This window comes from Lynx rufus, unplaced genomic scaffold (assembly GCF_022079265.1).
Source record: "Lynx rufus isolate CCGP_SWC_20201006 ecotype Redwood Valley unplaced genomic scaffold, mLynRuf1.p SCAF_1, whole genome shotgun sequence".
Taxonomy (NCBI): Eukaryota; Metazoa; Chordata; class Mammalia; order Carnivora; family Felidae; genus Lynx; species Lynx rufus.
In genome coordinates, this window is record NW_025814823.1 from 139513898 (window position 1) to 139528855 (window position 14958).

Below are 14958 nucleotides of genomic sequence, written 5' to 3' on the forward strand. Positions count from 1 at the left end.
CTGATCAGAAAAACCAGTATCATATGCCAGGCTAGCACTCTTACTTCTGAGAGGCCTATGTGGCTCTCACTGTATATTCCTGCGAAGCTAACTGAATTAAAAGTGATTGTCAGAGTTATATATTGATGTTTCTGAAAGGCTCTGGAAAGTCTCTGGTTAAATGTGGCAGACTAAACACTTGCTTTTATCTCCACCATCTCATGAAATCCCCCCCAAAATGAGAGGGAAAAAAAGTGGGGGAGGAATAGCCATAAATCATAATTTCTAAGAAAATGGAATGGAGGTAACTAAGATATAACAACAACAACAACAACAACAACAACAACCACAACAAAAGATGTGGGGAATTGGAAAGAGAAATAACTGTTACCTGACTTATCAGACCAAAGGACACAGAAACCTAAGGCTGCAGTTGGGGAAGCCAGCAGGAAGGGAGTTAATTTTCCCCCGAAGAACCCTGAAAAGCCATGGGAATCTGAGAGCGAGAGGCAAAGAAGACGCTGAGAACTGGCAGATTGGTCGCAGTGAGGCAGGAGGGTCTCTCCTTGACCTGGCAGGAAACTGGAGATGGACTCTGTGAAGAAACTGAGTCACAGAGGGTGTGATCTAGGGGACCCAAGACAGGGCTGGCAAATGTGTGTGTGTGGGGGGGTGGGGGCCTGTGTCTCACAACAAAAACTGGAGTCTGATCTCTCAACGGTGGCTTCCAACTTGGCCGCACATTGGAATCACCTGAAGAGCAAGGTAGGCTCCACTTCCAGAGCCGATGAAATTGCTCTGAGGTGCAGACCAGCATCAGGAATTTTCAACGTTCCCCAAGTGATTGTAATGTACAGCCAAGCCACAGAAATTCCACTTTAATGTAACCTACAGGCAACAGCTTCTTGTGTGTCATTCCTGATCTTTTCCAAGAACCAACTTTTAGTTCTACTGATATTCTCTATTCTTTGTCCATTTCCTACTTCACTCATTTGTCATCTTATTTCCTTTCCTCTCCTTTGCTTATTTTGGGTTTAATTTGCCCTTCTTTTTCTAGTTCCTTAAAGTGGAAACACGAAGCATGGGCTTTATGAAGACTTTTTTTTTTTTCTAAAAGTAGCATTTAATGCTATAAATTTCCCTTAAAGCACTGCTGCAGCCATGTCTCACAAATGTTACATTGGGTTTTCTTTTTGATTGTGTTCCAAATATTTCTTAATTTCTCTTGGGATTTCTTCTTTGGCTTATGAATTGTTGAGGCGTATCCTTAGTTTCCAAGAATTTAGTATTTTTTTTTTCTGGACATCTTTCTGTTATTATGTTTAATTCTATTGTATAGAGAATAATTTTGATCCTTTTAAATTCACTGAGACTTGTTTCATGGCCCAGAATATGTGACACCCTGGGGCATCCTATGTTCGTTTGAAAAGAATGTGTCCTCAGTTGGGTGAAATGTTCTATAAAGGTCAATTAGGTCAAATCAGTTGTGAGTGTTATAAAACTGTCTATAGGATGACTCATTTTTTGGTCTGTTTCATCTGTTCATTCTTGAGAAAGGAATATTAAATCTTCAACAATAACTTTAGCTTTGCCTAGAAATTTCTCCTTTCAATTCTAAAAGTTTTTGTTTCAAGTATTTTAAAGCTATGTTATTGTGTGCCTACACACTTGGAATTATTACGTCTTCTCGATGAATTGTCCCCTTTACCATTACGAAAAAGCTCTTTTTATCCCTGCTAATATTATTTGTTCCAAAGTATGCTTTATCTGAATACAATTCAATATAGCCTCTCTCTAGCTTTCTTATGATTAGTAATTGCACAGCATGTCTTTTTCAATTATTTTGCTTTTAGTCTATTTGCTTTTATACTTTAAGTCAGTTTCTTGTAGATAGGGTATAGATGGGTTGTTTTATAAGATCGTGAGATTCTTTTGACGGGAGGTCACAACAGAATGATGCTAGGATAACAGAAAGGCAGAACTGTGTTATTTACAGCTCCAAAGGGGAGCAGGCTGTCAGGCAGGGCCACACGGGGCTCTGCCCATAGGGGACAGGAAGCCTGAGCTGCAGGCAACAGTTTTTTTTTTTTTTAATTATTTTTAATGTTTACTTATTTTTGAGAGAGAGAGAGAGAGAGAGAGAGAGGGCACAAGCGGGGGAGGAGCAGAGAGAGAGGAAGACACAGAATCCAAAGCAGGATTCAGGCTCTCAGCTGTCAGCACAGAGCCCACCGCTGGGCTCGAACTCACAAACCATGAGATCTTGACCTGAGCTGAAGCCAGAAGCTCAACCGACTGAGCCATTAGGCGCCCCTGCAGGCAACATTTTAGATATGGTAAGTGGGGTAAGGTTAGCTAGGTTTCGTGGGGCTCCAGGGGCACGGGGGCTGTGCCTAGCTGTTTGGTACCTGACCCTGGTTAGTTAGGGCTGGTGCACAGTGGTGTGGGGTGTGACAGCCCTAATAAAGGAAGTTGTGGGAGTGCAGACTCCATCAGTGCTCAAAAAGGGGAACTCACTGGCTTCCAGCCAGGGACAAGATTGGATCAAGACAGCAGTTCAAAAAAAAAAAAAAAAAGTTGTTTTTTAAATCAAGTGTAATAATGTCTACTTTTAATTGGAGGGGTTAGATAATTTACATTTAGTATTTTGGTTAAGCTTAAGCCTATTACCTTGCCTTTTGTCTTCTATATTGCTATTTGTTCCTTTCCTCCCTTTTCCTGACTCTTTGTATTTATTTATTTTTAAATGTTTATTTATTTTTGAGAGAGAGAGAGAGAGAGCACTCACAAGCAGGGGAGGGGCAAAGAGAATGGATCTCAGAGGATTAGAAGCCTGCTCTGTGCTGGCAGCAAAGAGACCAATGAGGGGCTTGAACCCACGAAGAGATCATGACCTGAGCCGAAGTTGGGTGCTTAACTTAACCGAATAAGCCACCAGGCGCCCCACCCTGCCTGCCTCTTTTTAAATTTAGTATATTTTATGATTCCACTTGATCTCTACCATTGATTTATTAGTTATATACCTCTTTGCTGCTTTTCATTTTTTCCCCCACATACTATAGTTTATATTTTTTGTTATTGCTTTTCACTTTTAAATATTTGCCCTAGGGTTTCAGTCTATACCTTTAACTTATTACAGCCTCCATCCAAATAAAAGTATGTCTTAAGGACCTTGTAACAGAGAACTTCCATTCCCTGAAAACCACCCATTCTTTGTGCTGTTTTTGTGATAAATTCTGCTTTACAGATGTTTTAAACCCTGTAACACATTTCATTGTTTACAAACTTAAACAATTATCTTCTAAATAGTTTTTAAATAAGGAACAATGTTTTTTATGATTATCTACATATTTATAATTTCCAGCATGCTTCATTTTTTATGTAAATCCAAGTTTCCATGTGGTGTAAATTTGCTTCTGCTTGAAGATTTTCCTTTAAGGTTTTGTGTGTGTGTGTGTGTGTGTGTGTGTGTGTGTGTTGCAGGTCTGCTGGCAGTTAATTCTTCCAGCTTTTTGATTGTTTGAAAAGCCTCTATTTTGCCTTCATTTTAAAAAGATTTTTTTGATAGATGTAAAATTCTAGATGGACCTTTGTGTTTTTGTTTTTGTTCAGGGCTTTCAAGATGTCACTTTAGTGTCTTGTGGATTGAAGTTTCTAAGGAGAAGTCTACTTTAATTTTTAACTTTGTCCTGTAATTTGCTTTTCCCTCTGGCCGTTTTGAAGATTTTCTCCTCATTATGGATTTCTGGCAATTTGTCATTTTCTGTCTGGTTTTTGTACTTGGATTTCCTCGAGTTTCTTAGCTCAGTGTGCTTATAGTTTAATCAAATTTTGGACTTTTTGGGACACTGTGCTCAAAGATTTCTCCTGCTCCCTCTCCCTCCACTGCACGTATGTTATGCACCTTGAGGTTGTCTCAAACTTCACTGAGGCTCTGTTCAGGGGTTTCTTTTGTCTTTCAGTTCAGGTGGCTTGTATTGCTACATCCTTAAGTTCATTGATCTTTTCCTCTGCACTAAATAGTTAATCTCACCCAGTACCTATTTCATTTCAGATATTTTTCACCTCTAAAAAGCTTCATTTGATTTTGTTAACCATTCATCTTTCTTCTCGTCACATCCATGTTTCCTCTTACATCCTTGAACATAAGAAGCACACTTATAATAGCTGTTTAACGTCCTTGCTGCTAATTTCATTTTCTCAATCATTTCTTAGTTTGCTTTTAAAGGCTGCGTTTTCTCCTTCTTATGGGTCCCATTCTCCTGCTTCTTTATAGGGCTAGTGATTTTTGACTGGATGTGAAACATTGTGAATTTGTTATTACCAAATGCTGGGTTTATATTCCCTTAAAGAATATCAAACTTTTTCTGGCAGGCAGTTTAAGTTGCTTGTGGATTAGTTCGATCCATTTGAAGTTTGTTTTGCAGCTCTTTTAAGGGAGGTCTAGAGAACCCACTAGCCTAAAGCCAATAGAATCCCACCTTTAAGGCACGGCCCTTCTGGTCTCTACTGAATGCCCAGGCATTCCGTGAGACCTTTCCACCCTGACTGGCGGGAACTTACGTGGTTTTCAGACCTATGTGAGATTTAAAATCTGTTTATGTCATGGCTCCCTGTCAGTTATTCTTTTCTCGAAAAACGTTGTTGTCCACACTAGTGAAACTCTACCATGGGCATAAGCAGATTAGTATTTAGCCTAAATCTCAAGAGAGACCATATGCAGATTTCTGGAGGTCCAACTTCTGCCTTTTAAGTACTCTGCCCTGAAAAGTTTAGCCACCTTGCCCTCTCTAAATTCCATTCTCTAGTTAGGCTTCTTTTTTGTACCATGGTCTGAGCATTTCTTCCCGGCAGAAAGCCTAGGTGATAGTAAGGCTCACCTCATTTTTCTCCTTTTCTCAGTTTTGTGCTGCGTGTTGTCCAAGTCTGAAAACTGTTTTTTCCTATATGGTTTCCAGTTTTCTAGCTGTTTATGGTGGGAAGATACTTCCGGATTATCTTATCAATAGGAGCACAAGTACCCCGCTCTTTTTCTATTCTATTCTTTTCTTTTCTTTCCTTTCTTTTTTCTTTTCTTTCCTTTCTTTTTTTTCTTTCCTTTCTTTTTTCTTTCCTTTCCTTTTCTTTTTTCTTTCCTTTCCTTTCCTTTCTTTTCTTTTCTTTTAGCACTAGGGTTTATTAAGCTGTGCCTTAGTACAGACACTAGGGCTTGCCCGTGGTGTTCTTCATGTATAAAGCCTGGACATCCTGCCAATTCTTCTTGAGAAATTACATGAGGAGATGACAGCTAAGTGGATGCTGTACACAACTTCATTATCTGTCATCTTTACACGGTCAACGGCCACTACCAGACAGAGTACCTTCTTCATCTGGAATGTGATTACAGACTCCACTTCATCCACTGTGGCCACCATATTCTCATTGTGGGTCAGTCAGAAAGGGAACTTGCCCGCCTTTTAAAGGCCTGGGCCCAGGGTTCATGAGAGCTGCTTCAAGAGAGATGCTGAAGCAAAGAATAAGGCATCATATTTCTTGGCTAGCTTCTTGATCAATTTCTTATTTTTGTTGAGTTTCTTTAGTGCCTCAGTGTCCATGTGGGGAATATCCACCCCCTTGGCCTCATCACAATGCTGCTGGTCCCCTCAAAATACGTATGGAGAGTTTGGGGCGGGGAGTGGACCCAAGCCTGATGGTGCCCCAGAAGTGTTCATCCTTCTGAGTGTCACAGCTCTTCAGGCTGACCTGCAGCTCCGACATCTCCCGACAATTCAGCGCTCACAGTAGTTCCCACGCAGGACCTCCCGCACCATCTCCCACAGGGTGTCTTGGGAGACTTTGCTGCTCATGGTGTGGAAAGCCACAATAACCAGAAAAGAGAGCAAATGCCCCACTCTTAAATTTCAGTTTCTGGCAGCAGATTACCTGATTGAGGGAGTCCTCAGTAAGAAACACAGACACTAAAAGAGGAAGAGGGACCAAAGAAAACAGATAATGCCAAGATCAAAGTATTTTTTTAATGTTTATTTTATTTTTTTGGGGGGGGGAGGGGCAGAGACAGAAGGAGACACAGAATCCAAAGCAGGCTCCAGGCTCTCAGGTGTCAGCACAGAGCCCAACGCGGGACTCAAACTTACAAACCCATGAGATCATGACCTGAGCCGAAGTCAGATGCTTAACCGACTGGGCCACCCCAAAGAACAAAGTATTTTAAGAATTTATAATTAAAACCCTAAAAGGGACCCAGGAAGATACTACATCACTGAAATCAGAGAATGCTGTGAAAATTTTTTCTAATTCAGGGAATAAGAAAGTTTTGAAATTAAAAATATGCTAGCAGGAGCTAAAATTTCAGCAGAAAGTATGAAAGGTACAACTGAGGAAGTTTTTTAGGCAGTTGAACAAAACGACAAGGAGAAAGAAAATACAAGAGAAGAGACAAAATCATTATAGGACTGATCAAGAGATTCCAAATTGTCAGTTGAAAGGATCTTTAGAAAAAGACCATAGAAAAAAAATGGAGGACAGGAAATTACAGAAAAAAGAACAGAAAATTTCCCAAATAGCAGTGTGAACCTCTAGATTTAAAAGAACCAGTGACTGACCAGCTCAATTGATTAAAAAAAAGAAAAAGGATCCTTACCAGGTAAATCAGGACAAAATCTCAGGACGCCTCAACAAATGAGATGCTCTCAAAAGCAGACAAGTGGTCAGAAATTAGAGCGGCACAGGGGCGCCTGGGTGGCGCAGTCAGTTAAGCGTTGGACTTCAGCCAGGTCACGATCTCGCGGTCCGTGAGTTCGAGCCCCGCGTCGGGCTCTGGGCTGATGGCTCGGAGCCTGGAGCCTGTTTCCCATTCTGTGTCTCCCTCTCTCTCTGCCCCTCCCCCGTTCATGCTCTGTCTCTCTCTGTCCCAAAAATAAATAAAAACGTTGAAAAAAAAAATTAGAGCGGCACAGAGACACAAGAGATGAGAGGGTAATGGGCTAGTGCCTACGACTTCTAAGAGGACGTGATGGCCATCCGGAGATTCATACCCTGACCAATTATCAAGTGAATTTAAGGGCCTAATAAAAATATTTTCAAACAGGCAAGGCAACAGAAATTTGACTTTCTATACATTCATTCTCACGAAGGAACAGAAGGATGTACTCCATCAATCACAGTGAAAACCCAGGGGAAGATACAGGGTCCAGAAAATGAAGCATTTCCAACAAGAGATTGTGGGAAGCCCCTGGAAAGTTCTGGAGGGAAATTCCAGGGTAACAGCTGTGTAGCCAGACCAGAGGACAAATAGCATAGGTCTGAGCAGGACAATGGCAAGGGCATATGCAGAAAAGCAGACAAGGGGACCTGACTATTGACTTGATGTGACTGTATTGCTAAGACTTTTTGTTTAGTGTGTTATTTAGAATTACGAAGGCAAATACAAAACACTGCAAAGATTTAAAAATGGTTGCTCTACAATGTGGATGGAACTAGAGAGTGTTATGCTGAGTGAAATAAGTCATACAGAGAAAGACAGATACCATGTTTTCACTCTTATGTGGATCCTGAGAAACTTAACAGAAGACCATGGGGGAGGGAAAGGAAAAAAAAAAAAAAGAGAGGGAGAGAGCCAAACCATAAGAGAGTCTTAAACACTGAGAATAAACTGAGGGTTGATGGGGGGTGGGAGGGAGGGGAGGGTGGGTGATGGGCATTGAGGAGGGCACCTGTTGGGATGAGCACTGGGTGTTGTATGGAAACCAATTTGACAATAAATTTCATATTAAAAAAATAAATAAAAAATAAAAATGGTTGCTCTGGGTAGTAGGTATTGGAGATCCCAAGGGCCTCGGGGAGTGACTGTCAGTTTTTGTTTTAACCTAGTACTTCTGTTTAATTTTTAAAAAGTTTTCATTTATTACTTTGATAAGTAAAAATAATAATAAAAGGGTAAGAGGCCCAGAAACAAAAATACACAAACACTAGACCCATTCCTGGCACAATTCTTGGCTGCTCCCCCAAGGACGTGTGACTGTGGCATGTGGTCAGGTCACCCCAGTGGGGTGGGGTCAGCTCAGGGCCAGAGTGTGGTCTTCCAGCCCTGGAGACACAGCCCTAATATCCAGCCAGGAAAGCTAGAGCCCTGGACAACTGGAGTTCCCACTGTGAATTTATTTTTAATTTATTTTTTTAAGTTTATTTATTTTTGAGAGAGACAAAGACACCATGAGTGGGAAAGAGGTGGGGGGGGGGGAGGAGAGGGAGAGAGAGAGAGAGAAAGAGAGAGAGAGAGAGAGAGGGAGAGAGAGAGAAAATCTCAAGCAAGTTCCTCACTGTCAGGACAGAGCTTGACACAGGGCTCAAACCCACAAAACTGTGGGATCGTGATCTGAGCGGAAACCAAGAGTCAGACACTTAACTGATCGAGTCACCCACGTGCCCCCACCCAGTGTAAATTTATAAGGGACTGCACCAGAGGGCCAATTTAGTGAGAAACAGAATCGTGAAGGCTGATTGGAAATTCACACAAACAAGTCGACACATTCTCTCCTTAATAGAGAAACAAACTCAAGAAGTCTACATTCAGAAGGTGGCTTGATAAAGAGGGAAGCAAAGTGTAGGGAGTCATATAGTTCTCAGAAATACTGTAAATACTTAAGTAAGATATACGATTAAAATAGCCTGGTGAGTCACCTGCTCCTTTAATAGTTATCAAAGATCAACAAACTTTCTCTGTAAAGGGCTAGATATTCAAAGTTTCCACTTCACAGGCTGTCCCTGTCATAACTGGTCAACTCAGCTGTTACAGCTGGTCCTAAGTTTTATCTGACCTGGTGTTATAGATAGCGTGTTCTGCCTTTTCATTCAAGTCCTATTTTTGTTTCTGTTCCAAGAAAAATAATAGCAGAATTTGCACCAGTGGATTTTCTAGAACAAGTTGGTTAATGGCTAAGATGTCTGGAAGCATCTATGCATTTTGGCTTGTCATTAAGATTTCACTTCATGAAAGGATGTTTCATGAGATTCTTACATACAAGGACAATTTAAGGTTGATTCTCTGAACTTACAGATGCTCTTAAAAAAATTGAAGAGGTTTTCTTACAGCTTGACTATCTGACCAGCTCTGCTTTTTGTGTTCATTTGTTTTCACCACAATTAAAAACCACAGCAATTACTCAAATGCAAAGAACTACAGCAAGAATTATCGTGTGACTCTTAGAAAGTGAACATTTTGCTTTCCAGTTGCTACATTCTGGCTTATTTAGTCTGCTGAGAGCAAAAGGGCAAAATAAGCACTGTTTTCCAAGAGCTACGTCAGTTCAGATGACAAACAGCAATTGTAGGTTCAGCCACAGAAAACTCAGAATTTTAGTCATTCAGCACCTATTTACTAGGTGTTTACTGTGTACCTGGTACACACACAGAACAGAGTGCTGAATGAAACACCTTGGTCCCTGGCCTTTTGGAACTTAAGTCTAGTGGGGGGAGACATAGGTTTAAAAAAGAAAAACACTTGGCATAACATCCTCCAGTTCCATCCACGTAGTTGCAAATGGCAAGATTTCATTCTTTTTCATTGCCGAGTAGTATCCATTGTAGATATATACCACATCCTTTTTATCCATTCATCAGTTGATGGACATTTGGGCTCTTTCTGTAATTTGGCTATTGTTGATAGTGCTGCTGTAAACATTGGGGTGCATGTGCCCCTTCAAATCAGCATTCCTATATTCTTTGGATAAATTCCTAGTAGTGCAATTGCTGGGTCACAGGGTAGTTCTATTTTTAATTTTTTGAGGAACCTGCACACTGAAGAAAGACAGCACATGATTTCACTCATATGTGGAAACTGAGAAACTTAACAGATGATCATAGGGGAAGGGAATGAAAAATAGGATGAAAACAGAGAGGGCGGTAAACCATAAGAGACTATTAAATACAGAGAACAAATTGAGGGTTGATGGTTGTGGGGAAAATGGGTGATGGGCATTAAGGAGGACTCTTGGGATGAGCACTGGGTGTTGTATTTCAGTGATGAATCACTGGGTTCTTCTCCTGAAGCGAAGACTACACTGTATGTTAACAAACTTGAGAATAAATAAATAAATGAATAAAATACAAAAGAAAAACGCTTGTAATTAAAAATTGTGATAATGGCCATACGGAAAAGTAAATAGAGGAGAATATCATTTAGACTGTGGTATCTAAGGAGATTCTCTCTTTAGTATCTGAGGTATCTAAGGAGGACTCGTTGGAGAGAGATTATTTGATCTGGGACTTACAAGTTATGAATAGGAATTTCCAGGCATCTGTACCTGCATGACAAACCACCCCATACCTAGTGGCACAGAAGACTCTTTTGTGCTCAAAAATAGGTTAGGATTTCAAACAGGGCATGGTGGTAACAGCTTATTTCTGCTCAACTTGTAGGGTCTTAACTGGGAAAATGGGAATGCCTGGGAGCAATTCCAGTAGCCAGGGACTAGCATCATCTCTGGGCTGCCTCGCGCACATGGCTGGTGCCGCATTGGGCTGGATGGTGGCTCCAAAGACATAGATGCCCAAGTTCTAGTGTCACTACCTGTGAATAGGACCTGATTTGGAAAATGGATATTTGTAGGTGTGATCAAGTCGGGGATCTCAAGATGAGATCCCTCTGGCTTTAGGGTGGGCCCTAAAGCCCATAACCAGGGTCCTCCTAAGAGACAGCAGAGAGAGAGTGGAGAATAGCAGGGGCACAGGGGAGAAGGGAAAATGAAGGAGGAGGCAGAGACTACAGGGATGCATGTACAAGCCCACGAGTGGCAAGGATGGTTGGCTACCACCAGAAACTTGGAGAGAGGAGCGGGTCAGATCCTCCCTCAGAGACCCCAGAATGGGGGGGGCAACACCAGCTGACCCCTTGCTTTCAGACTTGTGGCAGATTTCAGAATTGCCAGACAATGACTTTCTGTTGCTTCAAACCACCAAGTCTGTGGTCATGTTGTTACGACGGCCACAGGAAACTAGGACAGGTGCCTAGGCTGGGGTGACTCAAGGATGCAGCAGCCACAGGTGGCCTCTTTATGTGGCCTTGGCTCCTCACAGTGTGGCAGCAAGGTTCTGAGACAGAGCTTCCTGAAAGCAAGGGACCCAAGAACACAACCTTCAAGAGACCAGGGCAGAGGCTTTCCTTGCCTGGCCTGGGAAGTCACACTGCAGTCACCCAGATCAGAGGAGAGGCGACACAGGCTCCACGTCTCAATTGTAGAATTTGTGAGCATCCCCTGAAATCGCCTCGAGGACTCAGCCATTTCTAGTAGGGAGCAGAGTGAACAAGATCCGTACTGTCCATGCCGGCAGCTGCAGGCCCCACGCGGCTATTTACACGTGAACTAACCGCCTCTGAAGTACTCCTTTGCCACACGTGGCTAGAGATGACCAAGTTTGACAGTGCAGACAGAGAACATTCCCATCACCGGACAAAGGTCTAGGGGACAGTACTGCTCCAGACTGAGGTAACACTATGGGCCAAGTCTAGGAGCTAGAAAATAAATGGCCTGAAAAGTGGAATGGAGAAAACGGGCTTTAAGGACAGGTGTTTGGGCTGGTTTTTGTTGCTGTATGCCCAGCATCTGGGGCAATTTTGTTCTGTGGAATGAAAGGATGCATACATAAGGCTTAAGTATACCATGTGTCACGCTAGAGAAAAATGCCTCAGAGTAGATTGGAGAAGTAGACAGGGGTCAAATCACACAGGGCTTTTCTGAACACTTTATGGAGTGTGTATTTTAAGTAAAATAGAACTTGCAAAATATGTTGTTTCTTATTTTGAATATTTATGACAGGCCTAAAAAAGAAATACATTTATTGTGGCTAGTTGGTTTATTTGTTAGGAAAAAAGGCAAGAGACAGAAATCCAGAAATAACAAAGGTTTAACCAAATTAGAAATCTATTTATCTCCGTTTATAGAAATGTAGGCTGCTATGGCAACTCCAGAATCATCAGGAACCCAGGCTCATGGTGGAAATTTCCCCCTTATTCTCTAGGATGTCTACTTTGGTCCAGACAGGAGAAAGAGAAAAGGGGAGAGGGAGAGCTTCTGGCCTTCATATCCCGGATCATCTCACCTCCAGATCCTTAACTTCATTATGTCTGCAAAAACCCTCCCTCCAAATAAGGTCATATATACAGTTATGGGGTAGAGGTCTTGGACATCTGCTCAATTCAAGGACACTTGTCAGGAAGTTGCTTGTAAAACTTTCACTATATCCCTTTGACCAGTACTTTATTGTATGACCACACGTACCTTGCAAGGGAGGCCAGGAAGCATAATATTTATCCTGGGAAACATGTACTGAGCTAGCAAGGAGAGTTCTATTACTACAGAAGAAGCAGAGATAAGACATGAGAGGCACCAACTATCAATCTCTGGCATAAATGTATGCACATGTGCATTTCCACTAGACCATGAACTCCTGGAGAATGAGTCGGTCTAATTCAACCCCGATCCCCAGCACAAAGCACCGTGCTCACCATGCAGTAACTCATCACTGATGGTGTGCTGAACTGCATGCTTTTCAATTTCAAGGTTCTTAAATTCCAACATCTTTTTCAGAAAGATTTATTTCCTAGAAGCCACGTTCCCCACCCCCGACCCTTACTTGCTGAAGCGTGAGGGGACTTTTCTCCAGGCTTCACCCTGAGAATCTGGTAAGGCTCCCGTACATTAACAGAAGTGTAGGGTTCCCCTAAAATTCCTCCCCACCCCTATCTCACGACTTTGAACTCTCACCCCTAGCAATGTGCCACTTACAGTTGAAGTAATCCCTCTGGTGCTGGCTCCAGCTGTGAGCTTGTGCTCCTGGTCAGGAAGTTGCCTGTCTCTCCAAGTCTCAGGGTGATGGTGGGCCCTGGGAAATCCGTTCTCTGAGGGATCCAAAAATAGTTGTTGATTTTCAGTTTGTTCATCTTTTTCTTTCTTTCTTTTTTTTTAACTGCAATGGTTTGTTAGAGGAGAGGTTGGTAGGGGGACAACATGAGAGAAGGAAAAGGTGAGGGTCAGTGAGGAGAGGCAGGAAGCACAGGAAATAAAGACGCTCACGAGCCAGGAGCTCCACCTTCCCGTAGCCCCCGCCCCCTTCTTCCATCCGGCCAGGTGTGCCCCCCACTGGCCACCCAATTCCTGCTGCCACTTCAGCCTCCGAAAACTTTTCAACTCTGATTGGTCATTAGAATCCCCTGGAGGGCTTTGATAGCACCCTGCACCTAGGTCTCCCCTAATTAGAAACACTTCCGGGGCTTCTAATGTGTGACTGGTGTTGAGAACCAGCGGTCTAGATTCTTGCTCCTCTGAGGATGGCCCACCGACAAGCACCATCGGCATCAATTGGGAGCTTGTCAGAAAGGCAGCGTTTCAGGCCCTACCCCAGACCTACGGAGTCAGAGTCTGCCTTTTAACAAGATCCACAGATGATTTCTATGCACATTCAAGTCCGAGGAGCTTTGAGGAGGTGACCCTCCTATAACCCCAATTATGGCTGTCTTTATGAAGAGGACAGCTCTCTGAGAAGTGCTATGTGAGCCAGGCGTCCTACGGAACACATGGTCCGTGGAAAAGTCTGATGCAGCCAGTGTAGACGGCATGTCTGCTGTCATTCCCCAAGCATAATATATTTGAAATAAAGAGAATTACATCCTCCAAAGGGAAAGGGGCTTGGGCCCTTTAGTCTGAAACACCAACATGGGGTTCATCAACTTCAGGGTCCACCAGAGGAAACACCGCTCTAATTCAATTAATTGAATAGGTTATAATTGAAGAATTGGGGTTAACTTGGAGGCTGGGGTTGGAAGCAGGCATAAGAGACTTTGGCGTAAAAACAGGGTCAGGTATGAGGCCAAGAGAATGACATTGAGATTAAGGAAGTAAGAGCAGGAAGATCACAGGTCAAGTCAGCTCGGGGGTGAGGGGAGCACCACAGAGAGGGCTGGTGGCCTCCAGCAGAGTGACGAGGCACAAGAAAGGCAACGATGACCCTCAGGACCCAGGGTCTCGAAGCCCCGCGGATGTGTCCCTCAACCCTGGCTTCCTGTTTACATCCATAAGCTCTGGTTGCCTCCTTCCCTACAAGATCTCAGCACCATGTGGAGTAAAATAACCATAGGCATGTGTCTGGTACTTTCCTGGTCACCGGGACTGATGCATAAAGCACAGGTGTTATCAAGTGGCTAAGAGCATGGCCTCGGCAGCCACAAAGCCTCAGTCCCAACCTCAGCTCTACCATTTACCACCTGGTGACCTTGGACAAGTCAGCTGACCTCCTCGGGGTACTTCATCATCTACAAAATAAAGATGATATAGGCAACCACTCATAATGGTAAAAGCAGAAGGATTGGAAGCAAAGAGTATCATGCTTGGCACAGTGATATACACACACATATGATATATTATTTACACTGAGACCTGATTCTTTTGGCTTTTTTTGTCTGAAGATTGTTCACCATTCCATGTTACCTGTTAGGTTCCTTTGAGAGTACTAAATGAGAATTACAACACTTAAAAAGTTCTTTGCTTTCTTTCTCTCTTTCTTTTCTTCCTTCCTTCCTTCCTTATTTTAGAGAGAGAGAGAGAGAACTCTAGCAGGGGAGAGGGGCAGAGGGAGAGAGAGAATCCTAAGCAGGCTCCACACTCAGTGCTGAGTCCAAAGCAGGGCTCGATCCTATGACCGTGAGATCATGACCTGAGCTGAAATCAAGAGTTCGATGACTGAGCCACCTGGGTGCCTCAAAAAGTTATTTTATTTATTTATTTTTTTTCTGTGAAAAAAATTTGGTGTTTCGCAGTCCTCCCTCACCCAAGAATCCCTATTAAATTCTAACTGTAACTCCATTACATTTATAAGTTGATTTTGTATCCTCATTTTAAGGGTGGGAAACTGAAGTTCAGTGGGGTAAGTTCTTCCCCCAACAAAATTCACTTGGTCCAAAGAGGCAGTTCTGGGACTAGAACACAG

The 14958-nt window shown here is 42.7% G+C and overlaps 1 pseudogene; it reads right to left on the reverse strand.

Annotated features, from left to right (window-relative positions):
• Positions 1-5156: 5156 nt before the first annotated feature.
• LOC124503835 (60S ribosomal protein L10a-like) lies at positions 5157-5825 on the reverse strand (annotated as a pseudogene).
• Positions 5826-14958: the final 9133 nt, after the last annotated feature.